The sequence below is a fragment of the Podarcis muralis genome, chromosome 7 (assembly GCF_964188315.1).
Source record: "Podarcis muralis chromosome 7, rPodMur119.hap1.1, whole genome shotgun sequence".
Taxonomy (NCBI): domain Eukaryota; kingdom Metazoa; phylum Chordata; class Lepidosauria; order Squamata; family Lacertidae; genus Podarcis; species Podarcis muralis.
Window position 1 is genome coordinate 8,179,069 of NC_135661.1, and position 24,033 is coordinate 8,203,101.

Genomic DNA, 24,033 nt, shown 5'->3' on the forward strand with positions numbered 1-24,033 from the left:
TTGAGAAGGAAAGCAGCTAGTAAGCCTGATCTTTACCCAACTGTTGCAACAGGGTCCCCACTCACCACACGCAGGAGGGAGGAGGAACCCAGAACAATGGGGTGCAAGCCCTTATATGGACTTTTGAAATTGCCCACCCTGTAGCTCAAGACACCCCCCCCCCCGAAACATCATATATACATCACAGAAGGGGGCAGGTCCACAGCAGAAATTCATCACAGGAGGTGGGCTACAGCAGAAATCCTGTTGGCCAGGATATCTGTTAATGGTAACTGACTGCTTTATCTGGGCAGGCTGGCCATTCTTTTGTGATGGTAGGCAGCCAGCTGTCAACATTGTAGCAACAACAACCCAGGGTTTCCCGCCTAAAATAACTGACGTGGACCTGAGTGAAAACTATCTACAGTATCTCCCTGCTGGCCCAGGGTGAGAACTTCAGAACATAACACCTTCTTTGGAGGTTTTTTATACACAGAGGTTGGGTGGCCATTTGCAAGGGGTTCTTGAATTGGATTCCTGTTTTGCAGGAGATGGGACTAGATGCACCTTGGGGTTCTATCCAAATCTACAATTCTATGATTTTGTTTTATTGATTAGATTGGAAACCGCTTTGGGACTACTCTGAGATGCCAAGTGTTATGCACTGAAGTTCTCACCCTGGGCCAGCAGGGGGATACTGTAGATAGTTTTCACTCAGGTCCACGTCAGTTATTTTAGGCGGGAAACCCTGGGTTGTTGTTGCTACAATGTTGACAGCTGGCTGCCTATAAAAGCAGTCCGGCTGAGCTGTTTGCTGTTCAGTTTCTGTTCCAGCTTACAAAATAAAGAGCTGCTTTGGAGAAATCGCTGTGTCGTCTGCCATGTCTACCCACTATTCAACATTGGCGACGAGGATGGGATCGGTGGACATCAGAGCACAGCCAGATGCGGCCATCCTCTGAACTGAGCTGAATCACAGAGCGAAATCACTGAGCGAAATCACTGGACAGAACCAATTCAGAGCTGACCGTTCTGGCTAGAGCACTGTGTTCCATCCATCGCCCTTCTCTCCGGCATCGGAAACATGGCTTCACTTGTGCCTCTACCGCCGTTTGCGCCAGCCTCTGAATCATGGGACTCCTACCTCGCTCGGTTCGACTGCTACCTCCAAGCCAACGAGCTGACAGCAGTATCAGAGGAACGGAAGCGGGGCCTATTCCTCAGCCTCTGTGGATATAAGCGCCACAAATTAGAAAAGAGAGACACGGCGGCCTGTGAACGACCACAGGCAGCTTGGAGAAGGCACACATCTTACGTGAGGATATCCACCCCAGGGAAGATCCACCTGCATGGAATCTTGAATGGATAAATGATCTCCTAAAAGCAGGTGAGCAAAATCTCCCCATGGGGAATCTGGTGGGTTTGGCCCCTTTTGCTTTTTTGGACTCACCTGTAGCCTAGTAAAAGATCCCTCAGCATGTGGTGGTGGACAGGGGAGACATTAATCCTAAGGACCTGAGTTAAGAAGGCAACCCAAAGCGACATTGCTGAATTACTTTCCTGTTGTCCCTTGGTGGCGGGTCATAAATCATGCTGCTGAGTTTATAGAGACTTTATATATCCTATATAAAAGCGGGGGGGGGGGGGGGAGAGAGAGAAATCCCAAACACTGACGACAGATTAATAGTAGCCTGTTGGGGAGATAAAAATAGCAGGGGGTTTTCATGCCCATGTTGTTGTTTAGTCGTTTAGTCGTGTCCGCCTCTTTGTGACCCCATGGACCAGAGCACGCCAGGCACTCCTGTCTTCCACGGCCTCCTGCAGTTTGGTCAAACTCATGTTTGTAGCTTCGAGAACACTATCCAACCATCTCGTCCTCTGCCGCCCCCTTCTCCTTGTGCCCTCCATCTTTCCCAGCATCAGGGTCTTCTCCAGGGAGTCTTCTCTTCTCATGAGGTGGCCAAAGTACTGGAGCCTCAGCTTCACGATCTGTCCTTCCAGTGAGCACTCAGGGCTGATTTCCTTCAGAATGGAGAGGTTTGATCTTCTTGCAGTCCATGGGACTCTCAAGAGTCTCCTCCAGCACCATAATTCAAAAGCATCAATTCTTCGGCGATCAGCCTTCTTTATGGTCCAGCTCTCACTTCCATACATCACTATTCATGCCCATAGTTAGCATCAAATTGGAACTCAGCTCACTTTGCAAGATGTAGGTAGGTGCTTTCTGGTCCTCTGTGCCCAGAAGTTAGAAATTGAACTTGGTGGATTTAGATGCAATACAGGACCTAGCTATGGGTTTTCCTGTGGGGCATCCGGTTGGCCACTTTGAGAACAGGATACGGGACTAGCTGGGCCACCATTGGCAGGATCCGGCAGGATCCTGATGTTCTCCTGACATTGTGGCTCCTCTACCTGTCGCAGCTGCAAACCTAAGATTTCTTTCCTGCTGTCCAGACCTCAGAATGACTCCATTGGTATGGACACTCCAAGGAGCAGGAGGCTGGACTTGATGGACTTTGGTCAGATCCAGGATGGCTCTCATTAAGGAATTGAAGCGTTTCCCCATCATTTATTTATTTATTTATATTGATTGATCTCATACAATCTATACCATTTTTTTTTTAAATAAATAAATCTCAAAGCGGTTTACAAAAAAACCCAAACAATGAAACAACCTCTAAAAGATTCGCAGCAATCATTTAATAATAATAATAATAATAATAATAATAATAATAATAATAATAATAATAATAATAATAATAATTTTATTATTTGTACCCTGCCCATCTGGCTGGGTTCCCCCAGCCACTCTGGGCGGCTTCCACGAAGACCCAAAATACACTAATATGTCATACATTAAAAACTTCCCTGAACAGGGCTGCCTTAAGATGTCTTCTGAATGTCAGGTAGTTTATCTCTTTGACATCTGGTGGGAGGGCGTTCCACAGGGCGGGCACCACCACCGAGAAGGCCCTCTGCCTGGTTCCCTGTAGCTTTGCTTCTTGCAATGAGGGAACCGCCAGAAGGCCCTTGGCGCTGGACCTCAGCGTCTGGGCAGAACAATGGGGGGTGGAGACGCTCCTTCAGGTATACTGGACCGAGGCCGTTTAGGGCTTTAAAGGTCAACACCAACACTTTGAATTGTGCTCTGAAACATACTGGGAGCCAATGTAGGTCTTTCAAGACCGGTGTTATATGGTCTCGGCGGTTGATCCCAGTCACCAGTCTAGCTGCTGCATTCTGGATTAGTTGTAGTTTCCCGGTCACCTTCAAAGGTAGCCCCACGTAGAGCGCATTGCAGTAGTCCAAGCGGGAGATAACTAGAGCATGCACCATTTAAAACTTACAAAAAGTTTTGCAGTTCCCAACAATAGACTTAAGCAAACTAAAAACTCACATCAACTTCCTAAGCACCTGGACGGGTTTGCCTAAACAACGTTTTTAGATGGCATCAAAAAGAATGCAGGGAGGTACCCACTTGATAATCAATAGGCAGGGAGTTCCAAAGTGCCGGTGTTGCCACGCTAAAGGACATATGTGGATGGCTTATTCTGTGGCACTTGTTATAGTTGGTTTGGTATGTTTAGTCTGGAAAGAGGAGACTGAGCGGAGATGTGATAGCCATCTTCAAATCATCTCCAGGGCTGTCACGTGGAAGATGGAGTAAGCTTGTTTTCTCCCGCTCTGGAGGGTAGGATTCGAGCCAATGGAATAACCTTCTGATAGCAAGAGCTGTTTGACCAGGGGCTGGCAAGGTTTATCTCGCTTGGGCTGGTTCACTCCCACAGAGATTTCTCTGTGGGCTGGATTGTGTCTCTGCAGACGCAATTTCCGGCGTCTGTGTCTGTTCAGACGCGATTTCCGGCACCGCAGTGCGCGGGGACTTGCCAAGTGGGTGGCTGGGTTTGGGGGCGGCTCGTGGGCTGTTTAAACGACCCCCGCGGGCTGCTTAAGGCCCATGCTTAAGGCCCATGGGCCACAGGTTGCTGACTCCTGTGTTTGACAGTGGAATGGACTCTCTGAAAGGTGGTGGAATCTCCTTCATTGGAGGTTTTTAAGCACCGGAATTATTATTATTATTATTATTATTATTATTATTATTATTATTATTATTATTAAAATTGCATGCTGCCATTCACCCAGAAATACCAGGGCAGTTCACAACAGAAAAATACAAAATGAGAATACAAAATACATAATAATGATAATAATAATAATAATCCCTCCCATTCCCACAAACACATTTAAAAAGCCATAAAATGTTAACCAGATAAACACCAGGTGATGAGAAATTCCAAAAATAATGGTCCAAATTTATGGTCTACTTAGAGAAAACTGTACATAAATAAAGACACTCATAGGACTGAAATAAAACTCATAACATTTATTGTAAACATTTGGTTAGACCACAAGATGTAATGCTGTAATATAATAAGGAATGTATGTCTAAAGTACAATACAAAGATTTATTAAGGAATTATAGACACATATATAGTAATCACGCTTAAGTAGGAGCAATGTAGAGAAGCCAGAAGAGGGGTAGAGGGAAGTTAATTTGCATCAGATTTGCATAAGATTGCACAGATTTAAAGGAGAATAATATTGTTAAGGGGATGCGGGTGGCGCTATGGGTTAAACCACAGAGCCTAGGACTTGCCGATCAGAAGGCCAGCGGTTCGAATTCCTGCGACAGGGTGAGCTCCCGTTGCTCGGTCCCAGCTCCTGCCAACCTAGCAGTTTGAAAGCACGTCAAAATGCAAGTAGATAAATAGGTACCACTCCGGCGGGAAGGTAAACGGCGTTTCCGTGCGCTGCTCTGGTTCGCCAGAAGCGGCTTCGTCATGCTGGCCACATGACCCAGAAGCTCTACGCCGGCTCCCTCGGCCAATAAAGCGAGATGAGCGCCGCAACTCCAGAGTCGGCCACGACTGGACCTAATGGTCAGGGGTCCCTTTACCTTTACCTATATATAGGGTGCCTACATTCTGCATGTACAAATGGTTTTTGAATGCTTTCCAGAAGTCAAACACCCATTGCGGCTGTCGGCTATTGTTTCTGGGGCGCCTGCACTAATCAGAAGCTGTGCCTTGGTTTTTGAACATTTCGGAAGTCAAACGGACTTCTGGAACAGATTAGGTTCGAGAACCAAGGTACCACTGTATTTGGTGTTTTTGTTTTTGCTATTTATTTTGCGTTTTTCCACCCCCATTGTTCAACCCAGACACTGAGGTCCAGCTCCGAGGGCCTTCTGGCGGTTCCCTCACTGCAAGAAGCGAAGTTACAGGGAACCAGGCAGAGGGCCTTCTCGGCAGTGGCACCCGCCCTGTGGAACGCCCTCCCACCAGATGTCAAAGAAATAAACAACTATCTGATGTTTAGAAGACATCTGAAGGCAGCTCTGTTTAGGGAAGTTTTTAATGACTCAGGTTTTAAAGTATTTTTAATCTTTTGTTGGAAACTGCCCAGAATGGCTGGGGGAAACCCAGCCAGCTGGGCGGAGTATAAATAATAAATAATAAATTATAATAATAATATTATTATTTTGTTTTTGAGGCCTCTTCAGTTAATTTGTTTTTGTGACTGTGTGGAACCCAGTTCAGCTACTGATTGATTGTGTGACTGCGGAAATGGATAAAAATCCCCTATCAAAACAATGACTATCATCAGTGCAGGTAAGGAAATTTTTTTTTTTAGTTTTTATCATCTACAATACTGTCCTATTTATAGTACAATACAGTGGTGCCTCGCAAGACGAAATTAATTCGTTCCGCAAGTCTCTTCGTCTTGCGGTTTTTTCGTCTTGCGATGCACGGTTTCCCATAGGAATGCATTGAAAATCAATTAATGCGTTCCTAGGGAGACCGCCTTCAGCCTCTTCTGAAGGCTGGGGGGGGGGGGGAACAAGGGCTTTTCTTCCCACCCCCAGCATTTTAAAAAACCCCGGGACAGCGGAGGACTTCTCCGCTCTCCAAGGCGATTTAAAAGCCCCTGGGAAGGCAGGCAGGGGGGACAAAGACTTTCGCCCCCCACCCGCCTTCAGAAGGTGTTCCCGCCCCCGCCCCGCTTCGGAACAGCTTTCCGAAGTGGGGCGGCTGGGGCAGGTGTCCCCGCCCCCCCTCCCCGCTTCGGAACAGCTTTCCGAAGTGGGGCGGCTGGGGCAGATGTCCCCGCCCCCCCTCCCCGCTTCGGAACAGCTTTCCGAAGTGGGGCGGCTGGGGCAGATGTCCCCGCCCCCCCTCCCCGCTTCGGAACAGCTTTCCGAAGTGGGGCGGCTGGGGCAGATGTCCCCGCCCCCCCTCCCCGCTTCGGAACAGCTTTCCGAAGTGGGGCGGCTGGGGCAGGTGTCCCCGCCCCCCCTCCCCACTTCGGAACAGCTTTCCGAAGTGAGGCGGCTGGGGCAGGTGTCCCCGCCCCCCCTCCCCGCTTCGGAACAGCTTTCCGAAGTGGGGCGGCTGGGGCAGATGTCCCCGCCCCCCCTCCCCGCTTCGGAACAGCTTTCCGAAGTGGGGCGGCTGGGGCAGATGTCCCCGCCCCCCCTCCCCGCTTCGGAACAGCTTTCCGAAGTGGGGCGGCTGGGGCAGGTGTCCCCACCCCCCCTCCCCGCTTCGGAACAGCTTTCCGAAGTGGGGCGGCTGGGGCAGGTGTCCCCGCCCCCCCTCCCCGCTTCGGAACAGCTTTCCGAAGTGGGGCGGCTGGGGCAGATGTCCCCGCCCCCCCTCCCCACTTCGGAACAGCTTTCCGAAGTGGGGCGGCTGGGGCAGATGTCCCCGCCCTCCCTCCCCGCTTCGGAACAGCTTTCCGAAGTGGGGCGGCTGGGGCAGGTGTCCCCACCCCCCCCCTTCGGAACAGCGTTTTAAAATGCTGAGGGTCGGGAGCGAAGCGCTCCCGACCCCCAGCATTTTAAAACCTTCCCGGGACACGGGGAGATTTTAAAATGCTGGGGGTCGGCAGCGAACGCTTCGCTCCCGCCCGCCAGCATTTTAAGATCGCCCGGGGCAGGCGGGGGGAAGGCAGGCGGGGGGGAGCAAAGACTTTTGCCCCCCGCCGGCCTTCAGAAGAGGTCCTCTTCTGAAGGCCGGCTGTGGGCGAAAGTCTTTGCTCCCCGCCAGCATTTCCCTATGGGCTTTCGTCTTGCGATGCAAGCCCATAGGGAAATTCGTCTTGCGAAGCGCCTCCAAAACAGAAAACCCTTTCGTCTTGCGGGTTTTCCGTCTTGCGAGGCATTCGTCTTGCGGGGTACCACTGTACATTGATTATTGCTTATAGTTAAATGGTCTCATTAGATAGTAAAATTCATGTTAAATTGCTGTTTTAGGGGTTGTTTTTAAAAGTCTGGAATGGATTGATCTGTTTTGCATTACTTTCTATGGGAAAACGCGCCTTGGTTTGGAAACGCTTTGGTTTTGGAACGGACTTCCGGAACAGATTAAGTTTGAGAACCAAGCTACCACTGTACTGTCTCTATTGCACAAGAGCTGTGATAATCTCCTGATGCGTCTTGCTAGTAGGGGGAGAAGAAAAGAACGAACTGGATTGTGGGAGGCAAGGATTGGCTTGTAATCATCTATATAGGAGCTGGAGCAATTGGGCATCCCTTCCTGCTTCCTCCTCCATCTTTAGGGAGATGGGGATTCTACTGTTTTGTCAGATGCTGCAGGATTCAGAGCCCTGTAACTCCGTGCGCCACCAAGTGGCTGAAGGAGGGAATGGCAAACAGTTTGAGCCTGCCCATTGCCACAGTATCCCAGAATCCTTCTGGCCTGGGCAAATCAGGTAACACTGGAGAGCCAATCTGAAACCACGGCTTAATAGATAAATATCCTAGATCTGCAGCCCTCCTTTATAAGTTGAGGACCACCAGCTTGCCTTATCATTCCACCTGCTTACTGTCTGCATCACAATACCTGGCCTGAGAGTCAGATGGACGTTATCATTGCTTTCTGTTTGAAACTGTTGAATTGGAGTTTTGCGACGCTTCACTGGGAGATCTTAAATATTACAGATCTAAATATTGATGCTCCAAAGCAGGCTTCCTCAACCTCAGCCCTCTATAGATGTTTTTGGCCTACAACCCCCATGATCCCTAGCTAGCAGGACCAGCGGTCAGGGATGATGGGAATTGTAGTCTTAACGGAGAAATCCGAGGGCTCCCTTGGACAAGAAAAACAAGGACACCAGCCAGGAATACCAGAGCAAAACAGCAGCCAGTAGGCTTGGTCTTTATTGAAGACTGTCACGACAGGACTCCCACCTGCCACCAGGTGAAACAAAAGAAGACCCCAACTTTTATTAGTTACTAATCCCCCAAACTACACCCCTAGAACTACATAATGACTACATCATTGACACATCACAAAAAGGAGGGGTTGAGGGAGGAGTTGTGGAGGTAACCTGAGTATCTTGTCACCTGGCTGGTTCCTCCTCTCCCCCTCCCCATGGGTCATTTCTAGAGGACAAAGGGGAGCTGGCAGTTTCCTGCCCCCAGATGGAAGATCTGATCCTTGTCCTTTGTTCCAGTCCATGTTGAATCCACTCCCATATGCAAGTCCTTTGTGACCTTGATTGTCTTCTGTCTGGGACCATCAAGGTTGTCATGCCAACTGGGTAGGGCTCCTGTGTGTGTGCTGGTACGGTTAAGGGATTATGGCCATCCTGAATCAAACCACTCCCCTTTGATAGTCCTTCCTTCATGGAGTAAAATAAAAATGGACCGGTGTAAATCCAATGTATGGTTGATTTACTATGAATTTATAACAGAAACGTTGTGTCTCTCATGTGAGTGTGTGTGTGTGTGTGTGGTGTTTGTATAAACTGAATAATTGGGGTGTGTGTGTCCTGCAACAGTCTCAAAACATTTGGAGGGCCGAGGTTGAGGAAGCCTTCTCCAAAGTCCTTGAGATGGCTGAGGTTACACGTTAAATAGATGCCTTTGTGAGGTACCCCTGTATCTCTGGCGCCCAAGTTAAGAACTTAAGAGCCCTGCTAGATCAGGTCAAAGATCTATCTATCCCAGCTTTCAAGAGGTGCCAGCCAGCAGAACATGGAGACAATAGTTCCCCCTCTCTGCTTCTGGTGTTCTTGTCCCATCCTTCCTAGCACAGGAACAACAGCTCCCATTTTAACTCCTAACCCTGTGAGGTGGGCTAAACAGAGAGATTATTTTTTTATATTTTTATAATTTATTAGATTTATATAGCACCCTTCATCAAAAGGTCTCAGGGCGGTTCACAAAATAAAAATACAAGTTAAAAGCACAAATAAATCGTTAAAGCAAAAACAACAATAACCTCCCTGCCCCCGGTCACGTTTAAAAGGCTGTAGAATATTAATCAGCCAAAGGCCTGGATGAATAGGAATGTTTTCTCCTAGCACCTTGAAATATACTCGGAGTTGAGAGTGGATTTCATGCTCATAGTGGTGAGGAGGAAAATGGAACTTTCCCCAGAATGTCTGCTTTATATACATTATTTACACAATGGGCCCCACGTGATTGGCTAATTCTGGGATTCACCTGTAAGCCACTGAGGTTGCGGATTCACTTCCACCTGGAGCTGGATTGGGTGGCTCCTGTGGACCAATCAGACTGCTGCATTCTGGACCCTATTGTTCTAGGACCAATCAGACTGCTGCATTCTGGACCCTATTCAACTCAGTACATAACACGCCTAAAGATATATAATGTTGGAAGCTACACAGAGTGGCTAGGGAAACCCAGTCAGATGGACGGGGTACAAAATGCTTTGCTTTGCTTTGCTTTGTTGCTACGGCACCAGACAAACCTCCCTTATGTTGCCACCCTCTAGACTTCTTGAGGAAGCACATAAAGAAGGGCCTCAGATGATGATCGCAGGGTCGAGGTTGGTTCATATGGAGAAGGGGCAGTCCTTGAGGTATTGCGGCCCTGAGCCATTTAAGGCTTTTTAGGTCAACACCAGCACTTTGAATTGGGCCAAGAAACTAAGTGGCACCCAGTGCAGTCAGGCCAGGATCAGTGTAATGTGCTCAAACTGCTTTGCCATGATGAGCAACCTGGCCCCTGAATTCTGCACCAGCTGAAGTTTCCGAATCATCTTCAGAGGCAGCCTAGAGGTTAGCAGAGCACAGACTTCAGCCCCAACCATAGCTGTCAACTTACAGATTTGAAAATAAGGGACCAGCAGCCTCGAAAATAAGGGATTTTCCGGGCACAGGTATGTTCAACTTCTGAGCCCCTCTGAGCCAAAGGCAGAAAGCCCAGCCAGCAGCCAAACGAAGCCTCATCAATAAGGGACAGCAGCGGGACATGGCGCTGGGATAAGGGACTGTCCCACCAAATAAGGGACACTTGACAGCTATGGCCCTAACATCCAGCCCTATGTTCCCCACTGCAAACGCCCTTTGTCCTCTGCTATGAGCTTCCCTAGCGGGACGCGGGTGGCGCTGTGGGTAAAAGCCTCAGCGCCTAAGGCTTGCCGATCGAAAGGTCGGCGGTTCGAATCCCCGCGGCGGGGTGTGCTTCCGTTGCTCGGTCCCAGCGCCTGCCAACCTAGCAGTTCGAAAGCACCCCCGGGTGCAAGTAGATAAATAGGGACCGCTTACTGGCGGGAAGGTAAACGGCGTTTCCGTGTGCTGCGCTGGCTCACCAGATGCAGCTTGTCACGCTGGCCACGTGACCCGGAAGTGTCTTCGGACAGCACTGACCCCCGGCCTATAGAGTGAGATGGGCGCACAACCCTAGAGTCTGTCAAGACTGGCCCGTACGGGCAGGGGTACCTTTACCTTTACCTTTTATGAGCTTCCCTGGAGCAGCTCTTCCGCTTCCTGAGCCTAATGGTGGGTGAGAAAAGGCGTATATTTGCATTCCGTCAGCCTGGCATTTAGCAGGAGGCTGCCATTCCGTTCGATTTATGATCTGCACCATGCTTGAACTTTAAAGCCAGCCAGGAGGTGCTCATTCTTAACTTTTTTAATGCAGCAAGTTCACCTTATCTATCTCGATCTGGTAGTGCATTAAAATGTGGCAGGCAAGTGAATCTCCCCTCATGACATGGGGAAATAATTTATTCCAAAGCACCTCTGGGAGGTTGGTTTTATTCCCCTTTTCTTTTTTTGATTTACTGGCGATGGATCAACCGTGTCCTTAATACAGCTCATGGCCCTGCAGTTAAAATCCCAGAAATTAGAAACACGATGGGCGGGTATAAATGGCATTCTCTCTGGAGCCCAAGGCCCCAGGAGCTGACAGCAGCTCCTGGGAAAGGCATATGCTGTGTGCCACCTGGACTTGCCCACTGTGATCCTTGAAATGGCAAAATAACCCTAGGCAGAGGAAGGACTTGTGAAACTCAGCTCTAAGCTTGGAAGTCCACACCTTTGATTTCAGTGGTGCTTCCTTCCAAGTAAGGGCAGCTAGAGCTTCAAGCTTTACTCGAGGATCCTCCAGGGATTTCCCCTCATGCAACTTTTGCCCTTGATGTTGGCGTTTTGATGTGTTCTGGCTGTAGCAGTTCAGGGGTTCTGACCTGAGCTAAGCGCTCTGGCTTGGGCAAAAAGAGCAAGCCGGGGAAAAGCCTGTATGAATGCAAGGCAAGGTTTTCAGAACTCAGCAACACCCTGGGCAGCTCCATGCAGGGCTCAGGCAGAGCACTAATAATAATAATAATAATAATAATAATAATAATAATAATAATAATTTTTTATTTATACCTCGCCCTTCCCGGTTCAAAAACTGGGCTCAGGGTTTGGAAAACCGTTAAAATGATATACAATGAAATTCAAACAGGGGGATACGAGGAAGTAATGTAACATGGGTTTAAATACGGTTGAGATTTGTTTGTTTGTTTGTTTAAAAAAACTTTTCTGGAAAAATAATAATTTTTTTTTTGAAAAAACAACAACCAAAAACTGGGCTCAGGGCAGCTAACAACAAATTTAAAACACTTTAATTGTAAAAGCAGCATAAAATGCAGTATAAAAACATGAATAACAATAAAATTCAAAGTTCAGAAATCAGTTTAGGGGAAATCCATCTAATAAGCATTAGATAATCACCAGGGTTAGCTGGCTGAATTAGCCCTACTTGGGCCAGCGAGGAGGCCAGGGGAGAATTAGCTTTGGGGTCTCAGAGCGGGTAATCTTCATAAAAGGGGAGGGGGAGGGAAGAGAAGGGAAATAAAAGCATAGCTGTCAACCTTCCCTTTTTTTGCGGGAAATTCCCTTATTCCAGCACCGTTTCCTGCTGCTTCCCACTGCTATCCCGGATTGTTAGATATCCTGTAGACTCTCCCCGGGACAGGTGAGGCTGCTGATCCCTTATTTTCAAATCTGAAAGTTGACAGCTATGAATAAAAGGTAAGGCTGAATTCAAATTAAAGGCCAGGCGGAATAGGTCTGTCTTACAGGCCTGGTGGAAGGAAGTTAAACCTGAAGGGCCCTTGTCTCATAGGACAGGGCATTCCACCAAGTCGGAGCCATCACTAAAAAGGCCCTGGCCCTGGTGGAGGATAGTCTGACTTCCTTAGGGCCCGGGACCTCTAAACTATGGTTATTCATGGACCTTAAGGTCCTCTGCGGGGCAGACCAGGAGAGGCGGTCCCGTAAATACGAGGACAACACTAACGTTGTTTCAGCAGCAATCAGCCTCAGAGCCGCAGCTCCTATTGTGAATCAGGTTTGCATCTTGTAGCCTTTGTTTAGAGAGAGAGAGAGAGAGAGGGGTGTGTGTACAATATGAACTGGAGGGGAAAGCAGACTGCATTGCCTCGTTGGCATTTACTGTCCCGAGGCGGAAGGGTATGAGCTCAGAGAGTTTATTTTATTCTTAAAAGATGAATTTTTATTGACCCCCCCAGATAAACAAAGAATGCACCTTAACAAGCCAGACACACACAACAGAAGTTGACTATGCACTTAGTCCCCGTGCTGCATGTAATTGCACAGGAAGAAGGAAAACCCCAAACAATCACAGGGAACATGTAGAAGTTTGCAGAGTTTGCTTACTTGGGTTAGAATATGGCGTCCAAAGAGTCCTGGAAGTAGGTGAATGTTGGCATTTCCAATGGACTTTAGAACACAGAATAATGGTGTCAGCAAGTTTGGCAAAGAGCTATCCAAGATCAAAGAAAGGGTTGAGCTTTGGGCAACTTTTTGGAAGGGGCTGGACTAGGAAACCCAACTGTCACCATCCTCTCTCTGGCTCTGTCTAGCAGATTCAGAATTAAGTGTCTCAACAACAGTTTTTTTCAATTGCTTTCTTTCAACCCCAAGGTCTCAGAAAAATCTATCAAAATATTTCTTCAATTTCTACTTTTACTTAAGTATTATTATTTACTTGCTTGGTTTGCGGGGAGCAGCTCCCCCCGCCACGGCGCCTTCCACTGCCTGTGCACATACTGGTATAGGTCATCTTTTAACAGCTGGTAGTTTGTGGATCAGTTTATGACATTTACCGTATTTTTCGCCCTATAGGGCGCACCTAGTTTTTTTGGGGGGGGATAAAGAACCCCCCCCCCAAGGTTTCGGGGTGCAGGCTGCTATCTGCAAGCCTAGGGAGCCCGGTGGGAACTCCCGCGGGCTCCCAAGGCTTGGGGATAGCTTCCTGAAGCCTGGAGAGCGAGAGGGGTCGGTGCGCACCGACCCCTCTCGCTCTCCAGGCTTCAGCGAAAGCCTGCATTCGCCCCATAGGATTCACACACATTTCCCCTTCATTTTTGGAGGGGAAAAAGTGCGTCTTATAGGGTGAAAAATACGGTATATCTTGCCTTTCTTCCAAGGAGCTCAATAAAAGATAAAGGTAAAGGGACCCCTGACCATCAGGTCCAGTTGTGGCCGACTCTGGAGTTGCGGCGCTCATCTCGCTTTACTGGCCAAGGGAGCCGGCGTACAGCTTCCGGGTCATGTGGCCAGCAGGACTAAGCCGCTTCTGGCGAACCAGAGTAGTGCACGGAAACACCGTTTACCTTCCCGCCAGAGCGGTACCTATTTATCTACTTGCACTTTGACGTGCTTTCGAACTGCTAGGTGGGCAGGAGCAGGGACCGAGCAACGGGAGCTCACCCCGTCACGGGGATTCGAACCGCCGACCTTCTGATTGGCAAGTCCTAGGCTCTGTGGTTTAACCCAGAGCGCCACCCGCATCCCTAAGGAGCTCAATACGACATGCATATTTCTCCTCCTCCCTATATTCTCCACAAAACAACCTGTGAGGCTGGTTAGGCTGAGAGGGAGTAACTAGCCCAATGCCATGCAGTTGAGTCTCAGGGCTGAGGGGGGATTTGAAAACTGCTCTCCCAGATGAGAGTCTAGCACTCTAACCACTAGGCCACACAAAGTCTTCCAGAACCTTGGCACTGTGGCCATGAATTCCATGTTCTCAATGGCTGTTGCCTACAATGGAACTTGTGACTGTTTGAACTGAGATTCCAGTCTCCTCAGCATCTCGAGGTTGGCAGAGGTGGCCTGCAGTGACCTTCGCTCAGTCACTACATTAGAAGATGGCGTCCCAACGACTCCTGGAGGTAAGTGGAGGTTGCCATGGCCAGGGGACTTAACTCTAGAACCTAGATTAATGGTATTACCAAGTTTGGCAAAGAGCTATCCAAAGTCAAAGAAAGGGTTGAGCTTTGCCCAGGTTTTTGGGAGGGGAGAAGCAATGCCAAAAAGGAAAATTTAGTGTTCTATATTGCAGTCGATTGAATATTATTTGAAACAGCGGATTCCTTCTGATTCATGTACATGTGAATCTGGGAGAGGCTTCATTTCTATTTATACATGCTGGATGTTATCTTTGTACTATAGTTTGGAAGGGAAAGGGGAAAACAGAAGAAGAAAAGAAAGTGTGAGTGGCTGGCTCAGTGGAGGAGAAGGGGGTACCGGGTGGAGCTGGTTTTTCCGCAGAGCTGAGGCAGGGAGCCCTGCTGCCCACCTGTCCACAGAGTCCATGACAGGAAAGGGCTGCTCCCAGGTGCAGGCGAGGGAGAGACAGGGGCCCTGGCGGAGCTCTGCTCCTGGAGGAAGGACGGATGAGAAACAGCGCCATGGGCTCTGCTGAGACAGGGCAGCTCCCTCAGGCCTCCTCTCCCCCAACTGGCATCTGGCGGCAGCCATTTCATCAGGCTGCCTCAGTGGGAGAGATGAGAACAGCATTCTAGACACTGGGGCCTGAGCCTGTGAGTTGTCTTTTCCTCTGCCCTCCTTGTCCCCTTGTGTGTTGCATTTCTGTTTGTCAGATTGTTTATTACAATAGAAGTCTGCAAGTAAGGAATGTGTCTTGTTTTTTATTTCGTGTAAGCCTCTCTGATAGCCTTTTTCACTGAGGTAAAAGGTAAAGGTAAAGGTACCCCTGCCCGTACAGGCCAGTCTTGACAGACTCTGGGGTTGTGCGCCCATCTCACTCAAGAGGCCGGGGGCCAGCGCTGTCCGGAGACACTTCCGGGTCACGTGGCCAGCGTGACGAAGCTGCTCTGGCGAGCCAGCGCAGCACACGGAAACGCCGTTTACCTTCCCGCCAGTAAGCGGTCCCTATTTATCTACTTGCACCCGGGGGTGCTTTCGAACTGCTAGGTTGGCAGGCGCTGGGACTGAGCAGCGGGAGCGCACCCCGCCGCGGGGATTCGAACCGCCGACCTTTCGATCGGCAAGCCCTAGGCGCTGAGGCTTTTACCCACAGCACCAGGGGAGGGGTTCAATTGCTCTAAATGAATAAACAAACGAATAAATAAATAAATAAATAAATAAATAAATAGGGTCTCTGATGACATTCAGGACAGAATTTTTTAGTTTCTTTCCATTTTAATGCAAACCTGCCTCATCTGGGCTTTCCTGACCCAAACAAAAACATGAATTTGCTTTGAAATGCTCACTGGTCCCCATTTTGCAAAGATGTTCTCCCAGTCCCCGCCCTCAAATCTATAATAATAATAATAATAATAATAATAATAATAATAATAATAATATCTACATATTAGTATATTTCAAATCTGCTTTCAAAAACCATGCAGGGGTATCAAAAGCCCGCCAGCCCCAGACTCCCTAGTGGAGGGTTTACCAGCTTCAGCCGGGCTGCAGGATTCAGATCCTTGTTGGGACAGAGGCCAGTGAAGAGCTGCTCTCCAGGGCATCCCAGCATGGGGTGGGGTGAGCAAGACCCGAGCTAACCCTTTGGCTTTCCTTTGCAGAGACGCTGGCACGAATGTCAAGGAACTAAACACTTATCACCAGAGCTGAGACGGTCCTCAAATCCACCGGAGGACCGGTTCCTGAACTGTTCGTGAATAATTGTTCCTCTCTTGCCAGGGTAAGTCGCTGTCTCTCAAGCCACATGTTCTGGGTTCTGCGGAGGCAGCACCTGGGCTTTCTGCTCCCCAGCCCTGCCCTGTGGGCATCTCTGACCTTCCTCTCTCGCTTCAGGTCTTTGGCGCCTTTCTCCCTGCGGAGCAGCTCTTGGAGGCCATGAATTCACTGCAAGAATTCATCAAGCAGTTTGGCAGCACAAAAGTGGAGGCAAGGCATCTGGAAAGGTAGGAGAGAAGAAGATTCTCTGCTTGGTGTAGGGGAGGCCACCTCATGCCATTGGGTGGCCAGGACACATGTTAGTTGAGAGGGGCCTGGCAATGTCAGGACAAGAAGCTCAGCCGCAATGTCAGCCAAGGGTCCTGAGAAACATGGGTTCAGGGATGGGGAACCCTCCTCCTTCTGGGAGCAGACTGGCAAGCTTCTTCTCTTGGCCCACAATGGAGAGGGGAACTGGTGCCCTGGAGCTGCCTGGGTCCAATACTCCCCAGGACCCTGAGTGGTACCTTGGAAGGAAGAGGCTGTGGTGGCACAGGTCAAGGGTCCCTCTTTCAATGAGGGATGGAGACAGCCCCGCTTCCTTGGACTCCAAGCAACCCCCTCCTTTTCTCTGACAGGTGGAGGTGCTGCTGGAGGCCTTCTATAGGATCAGTCAGGGGCCTACAGTGCAAGGCAGGAACGTGGCCGTCTTCGCTTTCTCCATCTTGGCGCACCACCACCTGGACCAAGTGGTGCAATATCTCCTCCAGTTTCCCTTCGGGTATGGAGCCCTCCAGGTTCTACTGGGCTAAGGGGGAGGTTGGCAAGCTGCAGGGCTTGCTCAGAAAGCCCTTGCTGCCATTTCCTCTCTCTGGAGCATGGCAGCAAGCAGAAGACTTGAATCTGACCATTGCTCTTGTTTTTGCACTCACAGAGACTGTGAGAGAGTGTGGAAGGAGGGTTTAGCATCGGCCGACCCAGAACAACTGCTCCATCTCATGGCCGAGCAGCTTTACCAAAGCCCCTTGGCGGAATCTGCCACCCAAGTGGTAAGGACCGACTACCACCTGCTTCCTGGCTTCCTTCTTCCCAGGGTAATATCGAGGGGTTCCTGTATTCTGCAGGAAAGCAGAGAAAGTGACTTGCACCCCTCTCTCTTCCAGCAACATCTCACCAGCCTGTTGCAACTTCCCACAGCTGCTGATCGCTCTCCTGGGGATGGTTGGGAAACTGCCAGGGAGATATAGTCCATCATGGCCCCAAGCCGGCTGCCGGACATCCATCGATCTCCCGTAGCCAGGCAGATCCAGCAGTTAGCGACACGAAGCCTCAGAAATAGATTGCCACATTCCAGGCTTGTGCACACTGTTCCTTATCAGCAGAAAACTCAGCCAGAAAGCTTGCACCGCAAGAAGAGCATAATTTACAGACTTTATTTAGCGTTGAACAGAACAAAGGAAAACATGACCGTTCTGTGTCAGTGTCTCCGACCGACTGAAATCGAAAGGAAACAGCAAACATAAACATCCTCAACAGGAAATACGCAGACTCTGTGACTCACAAGCCTGCTCTCTCTTAAGGTGGAACGGAAATATCATAACATCCTCCCCCTTTCCGTGTAACCTGTAGTACCTGTGGTTCACTCAATTGCAACCTTTGTACATAAACCTTATGTTGTTCTCTGTTAACAACCTTAGACAACAGATCAGCAGGAATTTCATTTCCTGGCATGTAGGACACCTGAATCAGTCCTTTCTGAATACACTCTCTTGCACGATGTAGCTTAATCTGCAAGTACTTGGTTCTTTGCTTGCAACTCTCGGAGTTCAGCAAAGCCAAACATGATCTATTGTCTTGATACACTTGTATAGGACATTTCACAGAAACCCCGATGTCCTTAAACAGTTGCATCAACCATTCACAATCCATGAGTGAAAATGACAGAGCATTGAGTTCTGCTTCACAGGAACTTAGGCTCACTGTTGTCTGCTTCTTGCACAACCAGTCAAACAGGCAGTGGTTGTACATGTAGCATACTCCAGAAGTGCTTGTACCATCTGTGGTGTCACTTCCAAAACTTGCATCTGCAAAGATTTCAAGACCTCCAGTCTTCTGACTGGTGAACCTCAGCCTGTAGTGCATAGTCCCTTTCAAATAGCGGGCTATGCGCTTCAGAGCTTTCCAATCCTGAACCGTAGGATTGTTGGCATGTCTGCTAAGCAGATTACAGCTTACAGCTATGTCAGGTCTTGAACATCTGGCAATGAAATTCAGCTTGCCTAGAACGCATCTGTACAGCGTTGTGTCAGAAAACGCTTCAGCAGTACTGTTTACCTGGTAACCTGTCACCATCGGTGTGTCTGCTGGGTTTGCATCAACCAAATTCAACCTGGTTAATACATCAGCAATTTTCTGTGTTTGGTGTACCAGAAAATTACCTGCTTGGTCCTTCTCCACCTGCAGAGAAAGATAGTTGGATACCTCACCAAGATCCTTCATGTCAAAGTGCTCCTTCAGCTGAGCTAGGGTGCTTTGATAGAAAGCCTGATTCTTCCAAAACATCAGAAGATCATCAACAAAACATAAACAATACAGTTTGTTTTGCCCCTCCTCCTTGACAAACACACATGGATCAGCTTTGCCCTGGTGAAAACCTAGAGAAAGCAACGTTTCAGTGAGTTTTGTGTTCCAACACCTAGCACTCTGCTTGAGACCATATAAGGATTTCCGCAGTTTACAGACCATTCCCTTCTGTATCTGCATCCCGTCAGGTGGAAGCATAAACAGCTCCTCGTTCAAAATCCCGTACAAAAAAGCTGTATTAATGTCATGATGAGAAACATGCAGTTTCTCCTCCGCAGCAATCTTGAGCATCAGCCGAATGCTCTCATATTTGACTGTGGGTGAGTAGGTCTCATGATAATCCTGTCCTGGTACCTGTGAAAAACCTCTGGCAACCAATCTGGCTTTGTGTCTGACAACCTTGCCATTCTGGTCTGTCTTGGCCTTGAAGACCCATTTGCTGCCAACCAGTCTCATACCTGGGACTACCGGTACCAGCTCCCAAGTTTGGTTCCTGTTCAAGGAATCAACTTCAGCCTTCATGGCATTAAGCCAAGGCTCAGCATCTTTAGAGGTTAACTCCTGAACCTCTTTGAAGCTTGAAGGTTCCCACACCTTCTCTGAGCTACTAAGAACAGCAGTTGCAGTCTTAGCAAACTCATCAGCAAATCTCTTTGGAGGTCTGCCTTTGGTCGCCCTTTCAGACCTACGTACTAGACGCAAGTCTTCTGGACTCATCTCCTCTTTCTTAGGAGAAAAATGACCAATGGTGAACAGTGGTTCTTCCAGTTCATTGTCAGACGCATCAGATGGTCTGACTGAGGCCTTTGCACTCTTGTAGTCTGCTGTGTCATCACTCTCACTGACATCAGCAGCAGCGCCGCCCAATGAACTGGAATCCGAACTCTGATCATCATCATCATCATCATCATCATCATCCTCATCATCATCATCCTCAGCAGCTTCCTCAGCTTTAGCTGCTTGCTTGACATCACCTTCATCCTCCTCTGGGTAACTCTGGAAAATTCCCACATTTTCCCCCCACTTAGGATTGTACTCAACACTCCTTGTGAACTTTATGGATTTAGAGTCAGTCATCCATACCCTGTATGCACCTTTTTCGTACCCCATGAACAAACCATGTGCCCCACGCTTCCCAAGCTTGTTGGTTTGTGGGGTGCGTACCCACATGTCAGAACCAAAAATTCTCATGTGTTTGGTGTTGAGTTTCTTGCCAAACATCTTCTCATAGGGGGTACAACCAATGGGTGATGACAATCTGCGATTAACGGAGTAAACCAGATTCCCCAAAGCCTCCCCCCAAAACTTATCAGGGAGATTGGCATCATGCAACAAGGTTTTCATTCCTTGCAGCAATGTCTGATTTGCTCTCTCCGCAAGCCCATTCATCCATGGCGATCTGGGGGTTGACATGTCATGTTGGATTCCCTTCTCAGTCAGGAAAGCTTCAAACTGCTGAGAAGTGAATTCCCCGCCCCGATCGGTAAAAAGACAGGAAATACGTTTACCGTGAGCATTCTCCAACCAAGCACAGAATGCCTTAAACTTCGGAAATGCTTGCGATTTCTGTTCGAGCATAAACACATGAATGTACCTAGAAAAAGAATCAATTAGAATCATGAAGAACCTTGCTCCTCCTAAAGAGGGCGTAAGTGGCCCAACCAGGTCCACATGCACTAGCTGGTAGGGTTTGGAAGCCTGCCTGCTAGACTCCTTGCCTTTTGGAGCAACCTTCACCTTGTTCTCTGCACAAGATACACATTTCATGTGAAATTTACAGGGTTTGATGTTCAAACCCTCAACCACCTCTGGCATCTTGGCCAGTGCCTTCCAAGAGAGGTGACCAAACCTTCGATGCGCTTCATGAATGCAACCTGCATGAAGAACTTTGTTAGTTTGTGCAACACAACAAGAATCAGCATTAGATACAACAGCAGTGTCCTCATAAGTTATATGGAACAAACCATCCATAAACTTTGCATGCAAATAGTCCTCTTTGCCTTTACTGATGACACAGACGCTCCTCTTGAAGGAAATCTGAAAACCACGTCCAGTAAGCTGCGGGACGCTCAACAAATTGCTTGCAGCTCCAGGAACATACAGAACATTACTGATGGTTGTATGCAAACTTGCAAGTTTCACAGTCCCTTCTCCTGCAATTTGCAACGTCCTTCCATCAGCCAGGTGGATCTCACCTTCCTGAGGCTTGAAGGAGATAAAGAGGTGCCGATCCTTTGAGATGTGGCGGGTACAGCCCGAATCAACAACAAAGCTGCCTTTGGCTATTGGAGCAGCCTTCACAGCAAGCAAACCCTTGTTTTCCACTTGCTTGGGCTTTTGCAGCTTGCCCCCCTGCTGCTCCTGGCCAGCAGACGTGCCTTTAGCCTTTGGTGAAGCTGTGCCAGCAGACATAACCTTGTCTTCCACTGGCGTGGGCTTTTGCAGCTTGCCCCCCTGCTTCTGGTCAGCAGACGTGCCTTTAGCCTTTGGTGAAGCTGTGCCAGCAAACATAGCTTTGTCTTCCACTGGCGTGGGCTTTTGCAGCTTGCCCCCCTGCTTCTGGTCAGCAGACGTGCCTTTAGCCTTTGGTGAAGCAGTGCCAGCTAACAAAGCTTTGTTTTTCCCTGGCGCGAGCTCTTCACCCTCCCTTCGCTCCTGGCCATCTGCAGACGCCTGTTTACCTTTGCCTTTCCGGCCTCTGCAAAGGCGATGACCTTGGTTCTCACGAGAAACAGAGCTCTCAGCTGCCGACTCCTTGGCTCCCTCTGGAGGCTGGAATGCTGCCTGGGATGACGTGACGGTCAGCTCCCCCTGCAGCTTGCAACCGGTGCCCTCAGCATCCCTGCATACACTCGCATTCTGGGAAACAGCTTGGACCTCCGATGCAGTCAAACTCTGGGCTGGGACAACTGAGTTGTGAGCTTTCATCAAAGCATACCACATTCCACGTGCAGTGGTGTTGCCAGCCAGCGTCTTAATTTCCTCAAGAGATACGGATAAGACTATTACGTCAATCGCCTTCGAATCATCGGCTTTCCATCTCTCTGTCAGAGGAACTGGGGGGGCCTCACTCACGGTATGCCACACCCTAAACTGACGCAGCAAACTCTCACACCATTTTGCCCAGGTTTCATAATTCTGCCCATGTAACTTCGGTGGACACGGAGCTACTTCTGAGGATTGTAAAAGATCCATCTCAGGTCTTTACGTGAGCCCAAGTCTTTATGCCTTCAAAGACTTATTATCTCGGCAGCCCATTAATCACGAACTCCCTGGCTTGGCTCCCAGGCCAATTAAGCCTTGCCGGAGTTCAAAGGCTCCTTGTTGAGGTAAACAGAAAAGCCTCCGCTCTCGCTGCTTTCGCTTTTCACATACCTCTCAAACGCAGTCTGTTGCAGCTTTACTCTCCTGTAGGTGCTGTGAATCTGGGCCCGAAACCTTGTTGTTGGGAAACTGCCAGGGAGATATAGTCCATCATGGCCCCAAGCCGGCTGCCGGACATCCATCGATCTCCCGTAGCCAGGCAGATCCAGCAGTTAGCGACACGAAGCCTCAGAAATAGATTGCCACATTCCAGGCTTGTGCACACTGTTCCTTATCAGCAGAAAACTCAGCCAGAAAGCTTGCACCGCAAGAAGAGCATAATTTACAGACTTTATTTAGCGTTGAACAGAACAAAGGAAAACATGACCGTTCTGTGTCAGTGTCTCCGACCGACTGAAATCGAAAGGAAACAGCAAACATAAACATCCTCAACAGGAAATACGCAGACTCTGTGACTCACAAGCCTGCTCTCTCTTAAGGTGGAACGGAAATATCCTAACAGGTTCCACTATGACCAGGAATTCCTCAGGTGAAAAGTGTGCTAGAAAGGGGCCAGTGGAGTCCTTTTCCCTTCAACCTCTGGGCGTTTCCAGTCTCCATTGGAGAACATCGTTCCCACATATGAAATGCCATTATGGAGGCACATTTGGTTGAACATTTTATTTCACATAAACATTTGGACACAGATTTATTATGTACAGTACTATGGGTAAATCTGGGATTAGGCAAGATTTTGAACGGCGGCTACCTCAACAAGAAACTCGTTTTATTTTTTTCTTTAAATCAATTCATCCGAGGGGGGGTGGGGGCTAAATTCTGAACTTGACTTTAATTGTTTCATTTAAAAATTGCTGCCCGCATTATTTGTTGTATGTTTAAACCATTCTTTTTTTAATTATTTTTTATTAATTATTTCAGCATCACATTTTATCAAAAAAAGTATCATCCTTAAATTTCCCCCCTCTGTTTTTTCCCTGCCCCCCCCCAAAAAAACATAACCCACCCTCCTCTCCCCCCCAGACTTCCCTCAGCGCCTCTCTCTGGTTTATCAACCTGTGTTATTTTCTGCATGTTACAAAACTGTACAGATCCTTAATTTATCTATCTGAGTGTTATCAATAAAAAGTTTGTGAATGTTTATTCAAAGCCTGCCAAGGAAATGGAAACAAGAGGAGTTACCGACAATAGAAGACTGGAGAATGAAGCTGACTGAGTATGCAGAGTTGGATAGATTAGCCGGAAAAATTAGATATCTTCAAGACCAAAAGTTCATTGAGGACTGGGGGAAAAGAACATGTGATGTGCAAACAACACTGGTGGGGTTCCAAGAAGCACTGTGAAAACAGAGATATATTGTTAAAAACACAAACAGGTGTGGGAGGGAAGTTGAATGGCAATATAAATAGAGAAATGCGTAAACTGAGAAGTAAATATGGATGATTGTCAGAGAACCCGAAGGAAGTCTAAAAAGTTACAAATTTGTGAAAATCTGTGAAAATTTGGCATAACTGTATTTTTTTTGTTTGTTTTGGAAAATAATAAAAATTATATTTAAAAAAAAAAACAAAGCCTGCCAAGGAGTCCAGTTCATTTTGTTGTTTCTTTAAATACTTTGTAAAAGGTTCCCATTCTTCTTTAAAGTCACAGTTCTCCTTACCACGTAGTTTATATGTCAATTTCGCCAATTCCGCATAGTCCATCAGTTTCTCTTGCCATAGTTCTTTAGTCGGGGTTTCTTCATTCTTCCTTTTTTTTTTTTAAATAATTTTTATTAATTTTCCAAACATGTAATAAAAACAAACAATAAAACAGAACAAAACATACAAACAAATAAACATGTATAATTTCATAAACTTATTTTCCTTCACCTTACTTCCCGGACTTCCCCATACCTCCCTT

The 24,033-nt window shown here is 48.2% G+C and overlaps 1 long non-coding RNA gene across 2 annotated transcripts; it reads left to right on the forward strand.

The window, feature by feature from the left end:
* LOC144328367 (uncharacterized) lies at window positions 1-23,696 on the forward strand. 2 transcript variants are annotated; one of them, XR_013393553.1, is made up of 8 exons: window positions 1-1,366; window positions 5,533-5,651; window positions 16,134-16,252; window positions 16,366-16,475; window positions 16,866-17,008; window positions 17,162-17,276; window positions 17,391-17,448; window positions 22,637-23,696. It is a non-coding gene; the product is annotated as an uncharacterized LOC144328367 (long non-coding RNA). The 2 variants fall into 2 exon arrangements; XR_013393552.1 differs by lacking the exons at window positions 1-1,366; window positions 5,533-5,651 and having other exon boundaries at window positions 13,618-16,252.
* Window positions 23,697-24,033: the final 337 nt, after the last annotated feature.